This window comes from Mytilus californianus, unplaced genomic scaffold (genome assembly GCF_021869535.1).
Source record: "Mytilus californianus isolate M0D057914Y unplaced genomic scaffold, xbMytCali1.0.p SCAF_5, whole genome shotgun sequence".
In the NCBI taxonomy this organism is placed as follows: domain Eukaryota; kingdom Metazoa; phylum Mollusca; class Bivalvia; order Mytilida; family Mytilidae; genus Mytilus; species Mytilus californianus.
In genome coordinates, this window is record NW_026262701.1 from 23,790,269 (window position 1) to 23,803,524 (window position 13,256).

General features: G+C 31.3%; 1 protein-coding gene across 3 annotated transcripts in view; it reads right to left on the bottom strand.

Annotated features, from left to right (window-relative positions):
• The window catches only part of LOC127703041 (breast cancer anti-estrogen resistance protein 1-like), a 60,149-nt gene that overhangs the window by 10,707 nt on the left and 36,186 nt on the right, over positions 1-13,256 (bottom strand). Inside the window, exon 1 of one of the 3 annotated variants that reach the window (XM_052207431.1) lies at positions 6,492-6,564. The exons of the other annotated variants lie outside the window; for them this stretch is intronic. The gene's annotated coding sequence lies outside the window, so the exon portion shown is untranslated. Of the gene's footprint in view, positions 1-6,491; positions 6,565-13,256 lie in introns of those variants that run through there. 3 annotated transcript variants of the gene reach the window in all.

Here is a 13,256-nt window from a genome sequence, read left to right on the forward strand (position 1 = left end):
TCATTATTATTTGCTTTTATATATAAATCAGAAATAACCAATTTAAAATGAAAAATTTTAAAGAAAAAAAAGGGAAAAAAAATCCCCCCCCCAAATTTTTTGAAACCCCCTTATGATTCATCACCCCCCCCCCCCCCCCCCCCCCCCCCCAAACTCAATCCCAGGCTTCCCTTTGTGGTATGGTACCTTGCAGTACAATTTCAGAGAGATCCATACACTTGAACACAAATTATTGTCTGGAAACTAGAAAAATGCTTGGGTTTTTTGCACCTTTTTGGCCCCAAATTCCTAAAAGTTTAGGGCAATTACCCCCAAACTCAAACCAAGCTTTCCCTTTGTGATATGGAACCTTGCAGTACAATGTCATAAAGATCCACATACTAACACACAAGTTATTGTCATGAAACTAGAAAAATGCTTGTTTTTTTGCCCCTTTATGGCCCCTAATTCCTAACATTTTGAGACAATTACCCCCAAAAACAATCCCAGCCTTCCCTTTGTGGTATGGTACCTTGCAGTACAATTTCAGTGAGATCCATTCACTTGAACACAAGTTATTATCTGGAAACTAGAAAAATGCTTATTTTTGGCCCCTTATTCCTAAACGTTTTGGGCAAGTACCCCCAAACTCAATTCCAGCTTTCCCTTTGTGATATGGAACCTTGTAGTACAATTTCATAAATATCCATACACTTACACACAAGTTATTGTCATGAAACTAGAAAAATGCTTGTTTTTTGCCCCCTAATTCCTAAAATTTGGAGGCAATTACCCCCAAAATCAATCCCAGCATTCAAACCCTCAATCAGCATCATTTAACAGTAATATCTAAAAATGGAAATTACATAATAAAGGTATTAAAATAGAAAATGACATCATAGTCATGGCTAAAAATAAACAAAATCCTTAATCAGCAACATTTTACAGTAATATCTAAAAATAAAATTCCTTTGTAACCATAAAAGCCCATTTAAATACATCATGACAGATATTAAAATAGAAAATGACATCATAGTCATGGCTAAACATAGCAAAAACCTTAATCAGCATCATTTAACAGTAATATCTAAAAATAAAAATTTCTTTGCAACCATAAAGTAAAATAGAAAATGACATCATAATCATAGCTAAAAATAAACAAAATTTTTTTTTATTACCAAATTTTAAATGGAGTTTATTAAACTAAAACAATAAATTTGCAACCATAAAACCCCATTTAAACAAAAGTATTAAATAATTCAACTACATCATAAGGCTATAAAAATAGAAAATGACTTCATAGTCAAGGCTAAAGGTAAACAAAAAACCTTCATCAGCAAAATTTTATATTGGCAAATTTCCAATGAAGTTTATTATACTAAAATTGTTGGCAAATTTCCAATGCATTTATTAACAATAAAGTTATTGGCAAATTTCCAATTTACATAATTTAAAAGCAGTGTAAGTGAGATATTTAAATGAGTTTGAATTACCAACCTTACACTGCTTTTAAATAATGTTTTGTACTTATTTGTCTATTAACCTGGAAACCCTTGTTTTTTCACCTTTTTTTCCCTTATTATTTAAAGGTTTGAGCCATAACCCTACCCCAAAGCCAATTCTTAAATTCCAATGTAACCTAAATTTACAATATACATAACTTCAATTTAAGTTTTTGATAAAATCAAACCACATCATTATTATTTGCTTTTATATCTAAATCAGAAATAATTAACCAACTTTAAGTGGAAAATTTTCACACATCACGCCCCCCCAAACTCAATCCCAGCCTTCAGTTTGTGGTATGGTACCTTGCAGTACAATTTCACAGAGATCCAATTACTTAAACACAATTAATTGTTGAAAACTAAAAAAAAATGCTTATTTTTAACCCCTTTTTTAGCCCCTTATTCCTAAACATTTGAGCAATTATCCCCCAAACTCAATTCCAACTTTCTCTTTGTGATCAGAATTAACCAACTTAAAATGGAAAATTTTAAAGAAAAAAAAAAGGAAAAAAAATCCCCCCCCCCCCCAAATTTTTTGACCCACTTCCCTTTGTGGTATGGTACCTTTAAGTACAATTTCAGAGAAATCCATACACTTGAACACAAGTTAATGTCTGGAAACTAAAAAAATGCTTATTTTTGCCCCCTTTTTTGGCCACTTATTAATAAATGTTTTGGGCAAACATTTTACAATAATATTTAAAACTGAAATTAATTTGTAACCTTAAAATTAAATAGAAAATGACATCATAGTCATAGCTAAAAATAAACAAACTATTGGTAAATTTCCAATGGAGTTTATTATATTAAAACAATAAATTTGCAACCATAAAAGCGCATTAAAATACATCATAAAAGTATTAAAAAAAATTTAACTACATCATAAGGCTATTAAAATAGAAAATGACATCATAGTCAGACTAAAGGTAAACAAAAAACCTTCATCAGCAAAATTTTATATTGGCAAATTTCCAATGAAGTTTATTATACTAAAATAATTGGCAAATTTCCAATTTACATAATTCAAACATAGTGCAGGTGAGATATTTAAATGAGTTTGAATTACCAACCTTACACTGCTTTTAAATAATGTTCTTTACTCAATTATTTTTCTATTAAAATGGAAACCCTAGTTTTTTAACCTTTTTTCCCCTTATTCCTTAAACGAAAAAAAATAATTACATCTTTTTTGACCCCCCCCCCCCCTTTATGATTCATCACCCCCCCTAACCAAGCTCAATAACAGCCTTGCCTTTGTGGTATGGTACCTTGTAATACAATTTTAGAGAGATCCATACACTTGAACACAAGTTATTGTCTAGAAACTAAAAAATGCTTATTTTTCACCCCTTTTTAGGCCCCTTATTACTAAACGTTTTGGGCAATTACCACAAAACTCAATTCCAGCTTTCCCTTTGCGAAATGGAACCTTGTAGTAAAATTTCAGAAAGATCCATACACTTACACACAAGTTATTGTCATGAAACTAGAAAAATGCTTGTTTTTTGCCCCCTTTTGGCCCCTTATTCCTAAAATTTCGAGGAAATTAACCCCAAAATCAATCCCATCATCGACCCTTTGTGATATGGAATCTTGTAGTACAATGTCAAAGAGATCCATACAATAACACACAAGTTATGTCTGGAAGTTACAAAAATGCTTATTTTCGGCCCCTTTTTGGCCCCTAATTATTTAACTGTTGGTACCATAACCCCCAAAATCAATCCCCACCTTCCTATTGTGGTATTGAACCTTATGGTAAAATTTCATAGAGATCCATTCACTTAAACTAAAGTTAGAGTGCGAAAACCATTGTGTATTCGGACGACGACGACGACGACGACGACGCCAACGTCATACCAATATACGACCACAAAATTTTTTTGCGGTCGTATAAAAACCCATACTGTATAGTCAGGTCCTGACATGAAAAATGTACCAGGTTATACTGGAGTGCAAAACTTCATTTTCCTCAAATCATTTGCTCTTTCTAATTAGAGTGAAACATATCCTTCTGATAGTCTGCTCTTGTCATTTAAACTTTCCAAGTTCTAACTTCAAATTACTTTTAAAAGGTTACTATTTAGCATATCAAAGGTCAATAAATTGAAGATAATTTGCTTTTTGATACAAAATCAGTGCATTGTCATTTGGATCTTGACAACATTAGACATCATTTTAATTGATTGTCACATTATTAAATCAATAACCGCTAGTTATTCCATCATCAAACAATAACCTTTCTAAACCTCTGACAGAACTTGTTATACTACTTAAGGCAGTACAATATCACGTTTTCTCATCATACCCATTGCGGTATATAATTACCCCTCCATGTCCTGAACACTTGACAGAAATTTGACAGCGATAAATTACAATTACTGCACAAAATTTCATGAAATACTTCTACAATTTTTCAAATTAAATACAGAATTCTGCAAACTGAAATAACCCTCTTTGTTTGTAAAGTGCACTAATTTGTTTAATTTCCTCTTTGAAGTTATAAAAAATCTGGTTCCTCCTGTGATAGGAATTATTGACTTGCTGTCTGAATCCCGCCATCTGTCAGTTAGGATTCCTTCTAGCTGTTTATTCATAAAAACAGGACTATAAGAAAGACAATGGTGTGATACACACATTGAAAGCAGCATGAAGACACAGAAGCAGCCAAAAAATGTAAGAAAGACAGCTGAAAAGTTATAAAAACATAAGAGCTGTAAGATCCAAAACAGAGAAAAAACCCTATTTGCAAAGAAAAATAAAGCGCATGACCACATAAAATAACTAAACTAAATTGACAATAAATGCAAATGCTGTTTTTTTTTGGTACTATGGTAAAACTTTCATATTTTATGCTGATTGTTATTTTTTCCCAAGGAGTCAATATATTTATAAGAAGTATATGTACATACTTGGAAAATATTTATATTATTGTTTGTGGTTTAAAAACAAAATCAAAGTAGCACTTTCTGAGTACAAATAAACAAAATATATTTTCTGATAGTGTACTCTTAATAAATGTTGTAAAATGTTGGGTTTTTTTGTGATTATGAAGGTAAACTGCAATCTTATTTTACTGTGATTCATTTTGGACTGCTGACAAAAATGCGACAAGCAAGTATGTAATCAGGTCACACCAACTAATTAATATTTTAAGTTATTAATGAATTATGTAATAAAGTCCACAATTATTTCATCAGCATGTCATCATGGTCATATGCTTCTAAAAAATATATTTGACCTTTCACAATTAATTAAAGCTAAAATAGGTAATACTTAAATATAGGTTTCTTAAGATGATTCTTCTAATTTTGAATAAATCTTTCCCACCCAGGTAGGTAAATCTACAAAGGTTAAACAGTTGGTGTTAAAATCTGCAACCAATTTGATTATTTTTTGGTCTTTACAAGTTTAATATTAAAGTTGAAGTCAAGTTGTTCCCAATATAGTTGATATACAATATTTACCTACCTACCAGGGACTGTCATACCCTACTTTTGTAACTAATGTTACATTAAACAGACATTTGTCTTTTTCTTTTCCTCATAGGATTTTTTTAGCCTAAATAAATATTTTACCCTCAAATTAATCATTTTACTATACATATATAGGTGTACATTTACATTTTATGCAATATTTTATACTTCAGGCATAAACAAAGGTATTTAGAATAAATGAACTGAAATTAAACTACATTGGATTTTACAGAACTTTTTGATGCCATAATTGCAATTCTTGTCCATAGAATATCATTGAAAGACAATGGAAAGGAGGGGCAGCAAGGAATACCAAACCTTAATTTTAGAACATTTATTATACATGTAGTACACTATGAGAAAATATATTTGTATACTTATACTCGGAAAGTGCTATTTTGATTTCTGTTTTTAATCACAAACAATAATATTAATGTTTTCCAAGTATGTGCATATACTTCATATAAATATATTGAACCCTTGGCATAGACCTTATCGCTATTTAGAAAATCTGCGCCTCTTGAACTATTGACGTCATACAACAATCACTTTTCCACTGTGGCGTTCTATCATAATGTCAAAATTTTATGGGAACCTTTGTGATGTCCAGCAATGGCGGACAAATGGCGATAAGGTGTATTGAATCACAGATAAAACATATTTTTATTTTTATCCATGCATTTTCATTTTAATGTCCTTAGAAACTGAGGAGGCAGGTAAGCTTAATAAATCTGCATAATATAACATGCTTATGTACATTAGGAAATGCAAGTATGAGGCTCTTACTTTTATTTTGATATAAATCAGAACATCCATGGTATGACCCCACATGAACAACAATTTAAAAAACCTCACAAGTACTTAGTGTAATACCTTGACCTTATTCTGACATCAAAGATTTAAGTCACAACATGAAATGTTAGTCTGGTACAATTTTATAGAAATATCTAATTTATGTAAAAATAGGCAGATGTGGTATGATTGCCAATGAGACAATAGAGACCAAATGACATTAGAATATCACTGTATGGCCTTAAACAATGAGCAAAACTCATACTGTAAAGTCAGTTATCAAAAACTATAACTGGTTTGGGTAGTTTCCAAGCCATCCATGATCCCGATTTTGAACTTTCTTGATGAACCTTTTCTGATCTAGTCTTTATCCTCTACTCCATACACACCCTTTCCCATCCTCTTATTATTTATACGACCCACTATACATTTAACAAAATATTTTCTAACTTTTGACTCTGGAAATCAGTTTATTCACTTCAACAAAATTACATCATACTTTACAAAAATATATTTCTGCAGCACCTGCATGAACTGTCAGATGAAGTTTCAACATTAATTCCAGCCTATTACCAGCCAGAACACTTAATGAGTTTGTTGCATAACAAATCAATTTCAAAGCCGAAATATGTTTTTTCTTTGATAAAATTCAGGAAGCTCCAACTGTTTTGAGTGATATAGTTATTTGTAGTCAGACAAAAATAAAATGTTGATAATTCTGATAGGAATCTCTTACCTGCTCTATCTATAATGTCTCAATATATCCAACAAAGTTTGCCAGGAGTCAGATTGTGTTCAATGCCAGTGGATATATAATTGGTAACTTTTCATAATCAATAACAATGAACAGTATACATTCATTATTTCATGGTTATGAATACAAATGAGTTGGTTTTCAAATTTGATTTGAATACTAAATTTTGATAATGTCATTGAATATTGTGACCTTTACAGAACTTTTAACAAAATGTTAAATATACTGGTGTACATAGTATATGAAGGTCAATGAACACTGATATAATTATTGTTGATTTAACAGTTTGCACTATGTTCACAATAGAATTTAAACTAAAGTTTGCTCAAAATGTATTTATAGCTCCAATGTACAAATTGATCATCTTATTCTGGATATCAAGCAGTCAATAGAAAGTCACAAACACGCTTCAAATCTAGCTTTATACATATATGTCCCAAATCTAAGGCTTCAAACCTAGCTTTATACATATATGTCCCAAATCTAAGGCTTCAAATCTAGCTTTTATATACATATATGTCCCAAATCTAAGGCTTCAAACCTAGCTTTATACATTATATGTCCCAAATCTAAGGCTTCAAACCTAGCTTTATACATTATATGTCCAAAATTTATTAATTTTTTCCAAGCAAATATTCTTGCATCAGTTACATCATTAGTATGGTAGTAAGAAATTACACGCCAATCTTCATGATTAAGAACCTCACAGTTAAAACTAGCACACAGAAAAGTTGCATATCCAATTCTTCAACTGTTTTGGATGCTGTACATATGGTCACAGCATATTCAAACTTTTGTATTTTCCTGCCTTTTAGAGACAGCACATTGTGTTTATGTAGGAAAACACCAAATAAAATAACTTAACAACTGGTCAATAATTAAGGAATAAAGCTTTTTTTTCTTGCAAGATGGAATGTGAAAACAGATGAATCTACAGAAATTCCTTACATGGAAGAGCAAGTCTCAAGATATAACTTTTGACAAAACTGACATTCAGACATTATAATTGGCTACTTGACATCCAACAAGTCAGTTCACTTATATAACCAGAAATGTCTCTCCAAGAAATATCCTACTTCCACATTTTTCATTAACCAATGACTTAAGATGTTCATGTGAGTAACTGAATTTATTTACATCCTCAAATTTCAAAAATTAGGTGATTGATTGATTGATAGCTGTTTAACTCCAATGTTAAGTTAAGGGGATCTGTATATAATTAATTTTGAGGCTGGTATTGTTACATCACAGGATAATTACTAACAATCTAGCCCATCATATCAAGAAAGTTTTCACACCTTTACATTATATATAACACATTTGGTATTTTCTACAAATTCCATCATATTTCAATCATCTACTGCCATGCATATGAAGGTTAGAACTTGTGATTTTTATTCAGTTACATCTGGAAGTAGCTTAACATGAAATAATGCTTTTTGTTTACAACTGAATTATTTCTGATGCCATAGAGGACCCTTAAAATACATTGAGGATAACTAAACTCCCATCTAATTTTTAGTGCCTACCATTTGTTTTATTTGCTTCCTTCCAGTAGTACCATCTGAGGTGTCTGCTTTTTATATGGTTTATAATAAATTTATATATCAAAATTATCTTTGCACTGGCAATCCTATGTTTGCCCAACAAGTTACTAGACACCTAAGAGTTGTGAAGAATATTTTTAAGAACAGTGCCAATAGGGAAAGTGCACAATATTAACAATGTGATTTTGTTTTACTTAAGTATTTTCCATAGTAAAGCTTTAATATATAGAATGCCTGAATCATTTAAAAAATGGATTTCAATGCAAATATTATGAATTTCTGTAACACTGTAGCTCTGTAGGGGCTGAATATGGAGGTAACCAACATTACTTCACTGACAAAAGTCTCATAGAAATTAATGTGAAAATACCAAAGGGCTATGAGCCATAATTAGGTGAGATAAATAAGTCTAATCTGTTTGTTGGACCATAAAATTTGGAGTTTTGACAAACATTCAAGTCAAGTTATATACATATGAATACTTCATTTCAAAGGTGGAGTCACTTCAAGTCAATATGCATCTTCATTTTTATTCATGATCAAAACGGGACATTTTTTATAACTATACAGCCATGGGCAAGACACTAACTATAAAATTTGTCAAACTGGCCAAAAAAGTTGGTTAATTATGTCAAGTTCAGTATCTATTTATCAGTCACAGTAGTCTATCTACTGCTTGACAAGCCAGGTATTTTAAAAGTGTCACATATAATTCAAAAGATGTCAAGCTTACCTGTAAAAGCTTCTCTTATAAAACATACAGACTCTGAATATCCTATTGATCAGTTCAATACAATGTCTGCATGGGATTTGTAAGATTTGTTCGTCACATAACATTGCAGATTATTTTTTGTTTTGTTTTGTCAATAATATCAAGATGTTTCCTCCCCTGCCTACTTAGGTAGAAAATTTTACCTATACTCAGACAGTTTGTTCATAGAATTTTGCATGACTGAAAAAAAATGTCAATATTACTTAGCAAAACTCTTAATAGTTCAATTCATCTATTTTAAGACTTTTTTTTATGGTCTTTTAAAGTACTAGCTGTGATTTGATTTAAAATTAGAACAATGAAAAATGAGCTGCAAGTTTTTGTTCTGTTTTATAGGGAATACATCAACATTTCAATTTAAGAAACATCTCCACCCAGATCAAGAAATAACAATTCAATCAAAATAGCTTCTTGATAATAAAATCTTCATGCAATGATGCCTAAATGAAATTCACAGACATTAAAAAGTTATTTAAAGTTTACAGACAGTCCTCGAAGGGCAAATCAACATTCTTGAAAAATAAATAAATAGAAATAACTTTTGGTAAAGTACAAGTCTGTTGGCAGATACAAGACATTATCAGTCATTATCTTTTACACCCTCAAATACAAGACATTATCAGTCATTATCTTTTACACCCTCACTTTCACTTTTTCTCCTTAAATTGACCACATATGAAATATTGTTCTGCATTGTTTAACTTTGACCAACATACAGGTTTTAAAATATTCTGGCAACACACTAACCCAAATATTTCAGTCCCTCCCCGTAATCGATCTCTCCTACTTGTTAATGAAGTAATCATAGATCAGTGGAATATAACGACTGAATTAATCGGGTTAGCAACTCACAGGTATACCAAAAAGAAGGAGGCAAGCAACAGAATGCATGTAAAAACTAAAACCAGGGAATAAACTCTGACAACAAACGTTTTTTTTATGTACCATAAAACTGCCAAGTTCTATTCAACTGGGTCCACATCTGTTGTAAAACAATATCACATAAAAAGAAATCTAGCAATGCATTTATGTCAATGATTATGTAATAATAGCTTTGTGAAGTCTCAAAACCCACCAAAATTAATCAAATTTTCTGAAATAATAGAGAAAACAGAAATCTGATGTTGCCTACCATACCAAATGTGATTCAGTATGTGCAATCAATTTTCTTTGTTTATTAGTCATAACTGTGAAGATATTGAGTGCTGTTTGAAGTCTATCAAACAGAAAAAAAGATCGTTAATGATTAATGGAGATTTAAACAAACTCTCTAACAATAGATCTTTCTCTGGGGATATTTGCAAATCTATTAAACCCTAAACTAGGCAATTTTGTAACTGTTATCAACAAAAATACTGAACATAAAAAGTCCAGGTCAGGGCTAAGCTGCTTATTTCCTTTCCTGTGAGAATAATTATACTTTTTTGTCGTTTTGAGTCTTTCAATATTCTTGTGGGGAATACAACAGAATAAGAGTAATCATGTATTTCCTATGGAATTTGTTTTTTATGATATTTAAATGATATTGCACTTAAAAAGTGGCTAAATATTACAAGAATATTTTTTTACTCTGTTTTTAGTGTTGCACTTTATTTTGATACATTTACTACAATATTTGACAAGGTTCTATGTGTAGGAACTCCCTTCAAAATTGAATTAACCTTATCCTTCCACTATAGCCATCATCTCAGCATAACTAGTCAGGTATCAGTATACCACTAATTGATGGTCTTATGCTAGAATCGCAGCAATGGCCAAAATGGGTTGAGAAAACAAGAAATTTACTAAAAGCTGCAATTCATATGTTTTAAGCCTACCTCATATCATTGCTTTTCATTACAAGGAACAAGTACTGTTCCCAATATACAGAGACAAGTGGGAATGAATTTTAATTTTTAGAGTAAATTTCTGTATTTTGAACAATTTTCATGAAAAAGCTTCAGAGACAGGATGAGCAGACAAAGAAAACCTAATATCTTCCCAAACCTATCTATTATCTTACAAAAATGTTGTGGTCAGAGTTCTTAACATAAAAAACAAAATCTACCTCTACATTGTACGAATTCCAATCTAATCCTGCACCATCCATCACCAAATGCTAAGATTTAACTGCCATTCTACATGGAAATCAATTAACAATAATTGAGGATTTTATCAGTATTTCTACAATTAAATTGTTCCCTGACAGGAGTTCTATCATTGGGATAATTACTGACATTTACAGAACTCTCAACATGGACATAATACTTTATAACAGATATTGATGTTCACTCAATCTGTTCATAATAGAATATTTATCCAATCTAAACTGTACCATTCATATTAAACATAAGTGGAAATTGTCCTAGCAGTCTTTAGTCCTGAAATTCATCAGATTGTGTATAGGTTCACATGTTGACCCAAAAAGTAAAGCGAAAACAAGGTTACACAATTATGAATTTTTATATGAAGCAGCAATAGATATAGAACTTTGCGCACGTCTAGTCACGTCAGATTTAATTTACCTTCTAAAGTAATGTAAATGGTACCTTATCAAAAGACTCAGCAAGGCTAAAAATTCATACCAACCAATATAACAAGGACAGCCTTTTTATTTTCTCCTATGCACAGAAGAGTGATATAGCACAAATAAGTTCACTCAAGAAATGAAAATTACTTGTCCTTGTAAACAAATCCATTCTTCTGACAGACTTTTTATTTCTCTTCAAATTCATCAAAATAGTTAACGCTTTTGTCATAAACATATGTGTACGAATGACAAAATTTATGACAAGACAAGATAGCTCTTAGATTTCCACCCCTTTTAATAACCAAAGAAATTGATTTGAAATAAAACATTTGAAGTATGTGAGTAACAAAATGATTCTTCCCACCTTAAAGCTTTAAAAACAGGATTTTCAAAAAGAAAACAGGTAACAACTTTACAAATTTTGGATTTGGCCAATCCTAATTTAATATGCATACAAACGGCTACCAATTTGACCTTTAATAACCGTAACTCATAATCCACATACCTCCAATGTATTTGTATTAATACTTTCATATAAAGGTATGCATAATTTCACACCTTGACGAACTCAGACTAAATTCAACCAAAACAAACACTTTTTCAGTCCATCCTAGCATGTAAATTGTCATCAATTGTCCTATCATGATTTATTTATGAGTTTTACATGTGGATCACTTATTTTGATATCTAGATTATTTTATTTATGACCAATACTATCCAGAACTTTCAAGAACAGCTAATAGATCCAAAATACTTAATATTACATTTTATTAGACCCAAAGCCACATCAATAGTTTATAGCCCACCATGAGAGAAAATTTTTGTTGGCAAACTGAAATTGTATTTATTTATTTTCTAATTTAAGAAGATGAGACATGGACAGAAAACAAATATAAACTAGCCAACATCATTCAAGTTAACACTTTCATTTATCTTTTTTGTAACAGATATTTTTCATTCAAAATGAAAGAACCTTAGTGAGCGTGCTCACATACCCCACGTCCCCACATTGTCATTGGAGAAATAAAATAAGTGTGAGAAAAAAAAATTGTATCAGAAAAATAAATTGAATCATAATTTCCTGTCAATATGCACATCTACAAAGTATGTCCTTATTATCTACACAGTTTCATGAAATTCTGTTGTGTTGTTTGAGAGGAGTTGTGATGACAAAAGGTTGCAGTAGTATATTGGGCAAATAAGTTCAAAGGGGCATAACTCCTGGAAAAAAAATTGAATCATAATTTCCTGTCGATATGCACATCTATGTAGTATGTCCTTATTATCTGAAAAGGTTTCATGAAATTCTGTTGTGTGGTTTGAGAGGAGTTGCGATGACAAAAGGTTGCAGTAGTATTTTGGGCAAATAAGTTCAAAGGGGCGTAACTCCTGGAAAAAAATTGAATCGTAATTTTCTGTCCATATGCACATCTACGTAGTATGTCCTTATTATCTGAAAAGGTTTCATGAAATTCTGTTGTGTGGGTTGAGAGGAGTTGCGATGACAAAAGGTTGCAGTAGTATATTGGGCAAATAAGTTCAAAGGGGCGTAACTCCTGGAAAAAAAATTGAATCGTAATTTCCTGTCAATATGCACATCTACATAGTATGTCCTTATTATCTGAAAAGGTTTTATGAAATTCTGTTGTGTGGTTTGAGAGGAGTTGCGATGACAAACTGTTGCAGTAGTACATTAAAGTAAATAAGTTCAAAGGGGCGTAACTACTAGAAAAAGAATTGAATCGTAATTTCCTGTCGATATGCACAACTACATAGTATGTCCTTATTATCTAAAAAGGTTTTGGTGAAATTCTGTTGTGTAGTTTGAGAGGAGTTGCGATGACAAGAAACAGGACTGACGGACTGACAGACTGACGGACAGACAGACGGGTCAAAAACATTATACCCTCCGCAACTCA